The sequence below is a fragment of the Notothenia coriiceps genome, unplaced genomic scaffold, assembly GCF_000735185.1.
Source record: "Notothenia coriiceps isolate Sejong01 unplaced genomic scaffold, NC01 NC01_scaffold00037939, whole genome shotgun sequence".
NCBI lineage: Eukaryota > Metazoa > Chordata > Actinopteri > Perciformes > Nototheniidae > Notothenia > Notothenia coriiceps.
Window position 1 is genome coordinate 699,101 of NW_011370640.1, and position 8,961 is coordinate 708,061.

Sequence of the window (8,961 nt, forward strand, 5' to 3'; positions counted from 1 at the left end):
AGGGTTCGTCCCCAAAACTCCTAGTCCAACTTGGGCCTCTCACAAACGTAGAATGACTAGATGGATGGCGACACACGAGTCACGAAGTATGTTCATCAGAGAGGGCAAAAGCACACACATCCTTTACTCAAGTAGAAGTACAGATACTCGTGTTTAAAAAGTACAATACTGACTAAACTTCTTTACTCAAGTAAAAGTAAAGAGGCTTTGAAATGTACTTCAGTAAAAAGTACCCATAACTAGCAGCTGTTTTAAAGAGTACCTGACCTCCCTTTATATTAATAGAACAATAATGTCATTGTTAGCTAATGAATGTTTCCATGGTGACCAACGGCAACATGACAACGTTTTCATTGGTCCCTCTTCTTTAGAGAAGACCAGGAAATGATGGATACACGGATCGTGTTCAAATCAATAGGCACGCAATGACTCTAAATAATAATGATCACGCCACCAAACACACATTCAGACTAAAGGAACCAGCCTGTTTGGAAAATGTGAGGCAGTTCTCAGAGAGAATTAGATGAGGATTGTGTGTATGTGGGAATCCTCTGTACGTCACCCGATATAAAGCGCCGGAGTCTCCCGGCGTAGGAGCTAGAAAGTTTGGTCTGTGTGTGTACGGCAGTCGGGCGGTACAAAAACGCGTTGGGGGACAAGAACCCGAGTGTGGAGAAGGTCTTAACGGTAACCATTGATCGCCAATCTCAAGAGAGTAGTGAGACAACAGTTTCGCTGGGAAACCATAGGAGAAGTGATAGGGAAGTGGAGTGGTCAAGTAACTGCCTCTTAACGATACAACATAAGCTTAGACCGTAATTATAAGGTCACTTGCTCATTCAGGTAACTGCTCCAATAGGGTACAATTCAACACAAGTGCCTCGAAGATGTGGACCAGTTTATCCAGATTTAATCCAGACAGTGAAACATTGGCCGTTGGTTGACCAGCAGCAGAGGCCCACCCTTGAGTCAACGGACATTTATCGAGGACCAGTTGAAACCAATTGCGTGTACACCACCAGAGGCCCTCACCTCGTAAACGGACATTTTATTCCAGTTTGATTTATCCGTTACCTGCATGAGAGGCCCTTCTCTGGAGGTCCGTACACCAGAGACTGACCTGATCCCAGTTCGATTCGGGGAGGGACTAGTCTGGTTGTGGGGTGTTGATACAGTAGGGGGTGGTTCCAGGTTCGGATGTCGGGGAGGGGAATCTGTTTGGTTGTAGGTAAGTGGTGGTGGTCACAGATCGATTCGGGGTAGGGGCAGGTCTGGCTGGGGTTGATAGGGTAAGTGGTGGTGGTCCCAGTTCTGATTCGGGGAGGGAAGTCTGGTTGGGGAATGGTAGTTAATTGGTGGTGGTCCAGTTCGAGGAGGAAGGCTGGCTTGGGTTCATACGGTAAGTGGGTAGTAAGTGGTGGTGGTCCCAGTTCGATTCGGTGAGGGAAGTCTGGCTTGGGTTGATAGGTTAGTGGTGGTGGTCCCAGTTCGATTCGGGGAGGGGAAGTTTGGTTGGGGTTTGGTAGGAAGTGGTGGTGGTTCCCCAGGTCGGGGGAGGGGGAAGCTGGCTGGGGTTGATAGGTAAGTGAGTGGTGGTCCCAGGTTCGATTCGGGAGGGGAAGTCTCGACATCTGGGGTTGGTAGGTAAGTGTGGTGGTCACACCAGTCGTATTCGGGAAGGGGAAGTCTGGCTGGGTTGGAAGTCCCGTCGAGGCTGGTGGTGGCCTCCCAGTTCGATTCGGGGAGGGGAAGTCTGGTTGGGGTTTGTAGGTAAGTGTGTAGGTAAGTGCGTGGTTGGTCCCAGTCGAGGAGGGGAAGTCTGGGCTTGGGTTGATAGTAAGTGGTGGTGGTCCCAGTTCGATTCGGGAGGGGAAGTCTGGGCTTGGGTTGATAGGGTAAGTGGTGGGTGGTCCCAGTTACGATTCGGGGAGGGTAATGTCTGGCTGGGGTTGATAGGTAAAGTGGTGGGGTCCCAGTTCGATTCGGGGAGGGGAAGTCTGCTGGGGTTGGTAGGTAGTTGTGTGGTGGTCCCAGTTCGATTCGGGGGAGGGGAAATCTCGCTGGGTTGATAGGTAAGTGGTGGTGGTCCCAGTTCGATTCGGGGAGGGAAGTCTGGCGGGTTGGTAGGTTAGTGGTGGTGGGTCTCCAGTTCGATGTCGGGAGGGGAAATCTCGCTGGGGGGTTGATAGGTAAGTGGCTGGTGTCCCAAATCTGGGCCCCCCAAAGTTAGCCTAGCGAAGAGGGGAGGGGCTTCATGAAGGACGTGTTGCCCGGATTAGAGGTTTTGAGTAGATGTAAGTAGACATAAGACTGTTATGTATACATAAGAAAGTAGTTTTTGCTCGCAGAGAGGACTACACTTCACTTCAAGTTTCACAAGTGTAAAGTCTCTTAACTATAGTGTGTCTTATGCTGTATGTTTGCATTCTTCTGTATGTGTTGTTGTTGTTTAACGTATCTCATCTGGTATGTTTACTGTAAATCTAATTTCCATGTGTCCAAGTACTAAGCGTATTTTGATTATGAACATTCTGTTATGAACAAAAATAAACAAATACTGAGTAAAGGACAAAACTACTTCGCGATGAGTGGAGAGGCAAACAAAAACTAGTGCAGGTGAAAGAAAAAACACAACTAGAGGAATTAACATAAAATTATGTCTCGTCTAGTGGTACATGTAAAAGTCTATGCGAGTTTCACACGGGGTTATATATCGGATTAACAATAAAAGACAATTAACACTTTGAAGTGGTTTTACTTATTATAAGAAAAGTATACGTTACCAAAGGGGTGGAAACAAACAAATTACGTTTCGGAAATAAAACATGGGCCCACATAAAGGCGACAGCGTGCAGGCTCAGGTCGAAGTCAATCGCATCTACGAGGTTCGTCGTCCGTCAGTACAAAAATTAAACGGGAGGTAGTCAAGACCGTAGAAAAAGGAGATCAGTAGGGATTTGGATATAAGTAAAATAAAGCATACCGATGTACAATTACTTGCGGCAGGCCAGAATCGAAGAAACAAATGCATTGAACATCAAGACTACATTTTGGCTTGAAAAGTCCTTATCGATGTCCCTGACTAAGCATTATACGTATTTCATTATCTTTTAGACGAATGTCAAGGACACAAGTTTACCGCGACAACTCTCGTGACATAGGTATCTAGAAAGTAAAAACGGGAGTTTCACCGTGGTCTGAACTACGAACAATTTGAAGTTGTAACATTTTTTTAAGAAGTCGTACGGTGGTCGTGGGAGGATCAGGCCTCCAATCCAGGTGCGTAGACGGGTGTGGAGTGGGCACTTTAACAGGATTGGGTAGCTCCTGACGAAGGATGCGGGTACGGACCCTGTGTCAAAACAAACGAAACGGGGGGTTGCCCGCCCCCGTACACCCAAATTGTGCCAAAATTCATAGGGTACAAATCGACTTAAAAATAATAAAAGGAAGAATCTTACCGTCCTTTAATCATAAGTTTACAACTAGACTTAAACACCGAGGGGGGGTTACAACTGAGGCTACCAATGCCGGAAATTATAGTCACAACTAGTTATTGGTGTGGTTTTGTTTGGCAGTCGTCTAGTTTTCACAAAAGGGCGAGGTCAACATGGTGGTAGTGAGTTGTGTTCTGCCAATAGCTAGTCGTCCAGTGGCGCGGAAAGAGACTTAGACCGCGCGCTCTCTAGGTGAGTAAAAAATAACGGACGGTGCACGTGTGCGCTAGTCCAAAAATTAGCTCCAAAGGGGCACGTGGAAAAAATTTGTGGACTGTCGTTCCAACCCACACGTCCTCTATCACTATTCCTTCTGATTTGCTTTATTTTTCTCATATATTTTTACTTACAATTTTTTTTTCAATTTGTAATTTTACTTTTTTTTTTTTAATTTTGTCAATTAATTTTTATAAATTTATGTATTTTAGTTGTATTTATTAGGTAAATTTTTTGTTATTTATATAATATTTTTATTGTTTATTTATTTTCTAATATTTTTATTTATTTTGTTGTTGTTTAATTATTTATTTTCATATTTTTTAATTTAATTAATTATCACTTTGGTTTATACATATATGAACACTAAATTTTATTTATGTTTAATTTAATTTACTCCTTAATCTGTTTTTTTTTAATCTTTTCGAAAAAAAGACAGTTTTTACATTATTGAAAATACCTCTTTCGATTTCAGTTCTACACATGAAAACACAAACGACGACCTCCTCTTGTCCGAAAAATTAAGACATAGAAAATTGTATCAGTGCGGAATACTTTACTGTGAACAAAAACAACACTGTGCTCAGGACAGCGTAAGAAGATTTAATGAGACGTATAAAGTAGTTACAAAACTAAGTGTGCGAAATTTTTGCTTTTGGTATATATTTAGGTTAAGCGTGCTGTTATTTTTTTTCCGCCCCTTCCCCTCTGTGCCATTCAATAATATGTATTCGGAATGGAACCAAGACGACTAACGATTTAGCCCCAGTGTGTTCGGTTGGTGTAGCAATACTGTAGTATTGTTGTCACCGGTTGTTGTGTGGTTAGACTAGTCCGAGTAAAAGGTCTTTCCAAAAATATGCTTTGACCTAGTCCCTCTTTTGGGTCGTCTCTCGTTAGAAACCAAGGACTTTGAAAGTCTTCAGAGAAGATGTGTGCTCCCCTGTGTACGACTACATCTTCTCTGTACGCTTCTTTCCCCTGTATACAACTACCATCTTCTCTGGTACTTCTTCTCCCCTGTGTACGACTACATCTTCTCTGTACTTCTTCTCCCCTGTGTACAACTACATCTTCTCTGTACTTCTTCTCCCCTGTGTACCGACTACATCTTCTGCTGCACTTCTTCTCGCCCTGTGTACAACTACATCTTCTCTTGTTACCTCTTCTCCCGCTGGTGGGTGGACGCGAACTACAAGTGGGCTTCGTCTGTACTTCTTCTCCCCTGTGTACAACTACATCTTCCGGCGGTCTGGTCCTTCTTCTCCCCTGTGTACAACTACATCTTCTTCTGCACTTTCTTCTCCCCTGTGTACAACTACATCTTCTCTGTACTTCTTCTCCCCTTGTGAGTTACGAAACTACATCTTCCTCTGTACTTCTTCTCCCCTGTGTACAACTTACATCTTCTCTGTACCTTCTTCTCCCCTGTGTACAACTACATCTTCTCTTGTACTTCTCTCCCCTGTGTACAACTACATCTTCTCGTGTGACTCTTCTCCCCGTGTACAGACTAATCTTCTCTGTACTTCTTTCTACCCCTGTTGTACAACACATCTTCTCTGCTACTTCTTTCTCCCCTTGTGTACAACTACATCTTCTCTGTACTTCTTCTCCCCTGTGTACAACTACCATCTTCTCTGTACTTCTTCTCCCGCTGTGTACAACTCACATCTTCTCTGTACCTCTTCTCCCCTGTGTACAACTACATCTTCTCTGTACCTCTTTCTCCCCTGGTGTACAACATTACATGTTCTCTGTACTTCTTCTCCCCTGTGTACAACTAACATCTTCTCTGTACCTCTTCTTCCCCTGTGTAACAACTACATCCGTGTCTCTGTACCTCTTCTCCCCTGTGTCACAACTACATTCTTCTTCTGTACTTCTTCTCCGCTGTGTACAACCTACATCTTCTCTGTACCTTCTCTCCCCTGTGTTTTACAACTACATCTTCTCGACTTCTTCACTTAAAATCGCAATTATCCATCTGGAAATTTTCCAAATTTATCACCTTTACTATGTTACCCATATGTATTAGTTAGTTAGTTTCAAAATAAAGTCCTTAGTTCCTGAGTCCTTTCGTGTATTAGTTACTTATAGCCAAGAAATTTTACACATAAATAACTTTAATCCTGGGAGTAATGAAGGAAGATAGAGACGTGTTTAGATGGGTCAAAACCTTAATGTAAATAAACATTCATTAGCATTCAAAAACTCTGTGTATTGAACTTTATCAATGAAACGTACAACTTATATTAATACTTGTGTATATTAGTTTTGTTATTTAAGGCCTTAATACTACATGATACGTATGTTATATCTCTGAAATGGTCAATAGTGCCTCATTTAATATCTTGTTTTATTTAATATACAATTGGAACGTCCTAAAGTATCACAAAAAGTGCGACAATATAATGAAAATGGATTCATTCCTATGAATTTATGAAGAGAACCCAATTAGCAGTGATTTTCGTCGGGATTACGTAACTAATCCTTCATTGTTTTATTCGATTCACGGGGGCTATTTGTAAGAGCAACAGTAGAACCGTTATATGGATTAATATATTTAGCAATAGTGCAGTGCGTACTTGGCGTTATTTGGCCAGTCTTTGTACGAGTATTCTATCCTGAAATAACATAGATGTGTATCTACCCAGTGTACAGTTAATTACATGTATAATTGCGTAATAAACCATTATCCTATTATCGTTTTTTTTGCATCACCGTCTATGATGTAACCGTTTCAATAAATAGGCTTGTAATAAGTATTATTATTGTATTTATTATATACAGCGTGTGTATCACACCAAAAAATCGAAAACACCGTATACTGTCGCTGTTGGAAGGACTTAGAGGTACCTCTTTTTTTGTAAAGAGTGTAGTCGTCGTCCCCGTCATTACTCGTAGTTTCGACTTGCTTGTCGTAGCTTTTCGCGTGCTCTTCTTTGTCCCCCACAAAGCGCTCCACGCGTGAGGGAAAGATGACAGTTGGCTATAAAGTCCTCAGTGACGCACGCACAAGAATCCACTGTCATTGGTCCAAAAATAAACATAAAAGAGGGGTGGAACGTAGGTGTCAAATCAATACCCTGTGGCCGCTTCGTGCAGCTAGTAGGTCTCCCATTGCCCGTCTGCTGCTTGACGACGGGGCGAGTCTTCGAGCGGTTCCTCTATCCTTTCTCTGTGTAGCGGTCGCGACTAAGGACCGGGCGCTCCTTCATTTCCCTATGGGGGTGGACTTGTTGATTCTACGACCGGCCTCAAGGGAAGACGAGCCTACCCAGTAAGAGGCCCGACGACACCTGAGACCCTACAAGTCTCCATGTACGTTAATAAAAACCTCTTAATTGAAATCAGCTCGTCGGTTTGGGGGAAAAATTTCACACGTTCTAGTCGGTAATAGACAAGTAAATAACAAAAATAAAATGGAAAATCGAGAACAGAGTATCAGAAAATTAAAGAGAATAGACATGGTTATGGTTTTAACCCTAGTTATTTCATGAAAAATAGAATGAGAATTGTGGGATTTGGGGGATTACAGTTTTGGGACGGTGTTGGGGAAATTGACACGTGCATAGCGGAATGGAAGGAATATAAATGAACTACCAAACAACTCCAATAAATAATTCACAAGAGACGATGACGTGAAACCCAGAGCCCCAATATCTTCACGATTATTTATGTCAAAATAACATAACATGCTCATTTCGTTACTTCATATTACACTTCTCTACTACGTTTGTGCCATTTTTGACCCGACGTTCTATAATTTATGCATTAACCTAGGTCGGTTTTTAGGGAGGTTAGAGCGTTCAATGTTAGAGTAGTCTTATTAGGGGTTAATCAGTAAAAAAAGAGTTTTAAAGCGTCGGGATGTAGATGTGGGATTTATAGTTATTATTGTGTAACTAGAGAGAATCACAAAACCCACAGGTGGGCTGGTGCTACTCTAACTTTTCCACCGTTTTTCGAACCCTCCGTTCCAAGGTGGCGTCCTCAGGCTTCAAAGTTTCTGAGAGAAGTAGGGACCTTTGGGTAGGTCGCTCAAGAGGTCTGAGGTGAGGCCCATGCAGTTGTAGCTGGTCCACAAACACACACCCGACACACACCAGAAACTAGTCTTCTGTGCAATGACAGGTCTCATAAGGATGTGAGACCATGAAGATGACATGAGTTTCATGTTATAGAACCTCATGAAGATGAAAATGAGGTCATGTTCTAATGAAGATGTAAAAAAAAAAATGAAACGATGAAATTCATATAAAACCTACGGATTTTTAAAGATGAAAATGAACTCATTGTAAAATTACGTCCTGAAAAAAATTGAAAATTGTCTCATAACGATGTGAGACATGAAATGAAATGAGTTTCAGTGCTATAGATTGATGTAGAGGGTCATAACGTAAAAAACATCCGATAAGTCAATGTGAAGCATTTATTGACGTAACACACGTAGACTGTTCTTCATTTAGGACTAGCACAGTCGAATGGAATGTTTATCCCCCTTTCCGGGACTTATTAATACACAAGGCAATGACTTCTCCTTCATATCTTACCGTCTAGTAATTGTCACTTCACGTCTCCACCTTTCGTCACCTCATGTTTAATGAAGGCAAATGACTTGGAATTCATGTAACAAGGGACCATATTCAATAAATGGGTGATGGAAGAAAAAGACTACTGAAAAATGAAAGATGAAGAATGTCAACTTGTGTTTAGTGGACATGAAAGGATGGAAGAATGTACAACTTGAGTTTATGGACATGAAAGATGAAGAATGTACAATTGGGTTTATGGACATGAAAGATGAAGAATGCAACTGGGGTTTATGGACATGAAAGATGAAGAATGTACACACTTGGGTTTTATGGACATGAAAGATTGAAGAATGTACAACTTGTGTTTATGGACATGAAAGATGAAGAATTGTACAACTTGTGTTTATGAGATGAAAGATGAAGGAAGTACAACTTGAGTTTATGGAATGAAAGATGAAGAATGTACAAACTTGGTTTATGGACATGAAAGATTGAAGGAATGTACAACTTGAGTTTATGACATGAAAAGTATGAAGAGTGTACAACTTGTGTTATGGACATGAAAGATTGAAGAATGTACAGACTTGAGTTTAGGACATGAAAGATGAAGAGTGGTACAACTTGGGTTTATGGACATGAAAGATGAAAATGTCAACTTTGTGTTTATGACATGAAAGATGAAGGAAATGTACAACTTGAGTTTATGACAT

General features: G+C 41.6%; 1 protein-coding gene across 1 annotated transcript in view; it reads left to right on the forward strand.

The window, feature by feature from the left end:
* LOC104967920 (zinc finger FYVE domain-containing protein 26-like) overlaps positions 1-8,961 on the forward strand; it is a 16,515-nt gene that overhangs the window by 4,172 nt on the left and 3,382 nt on the right. The gene's annotated exons all lie outside the window — the stretch shown is intronic.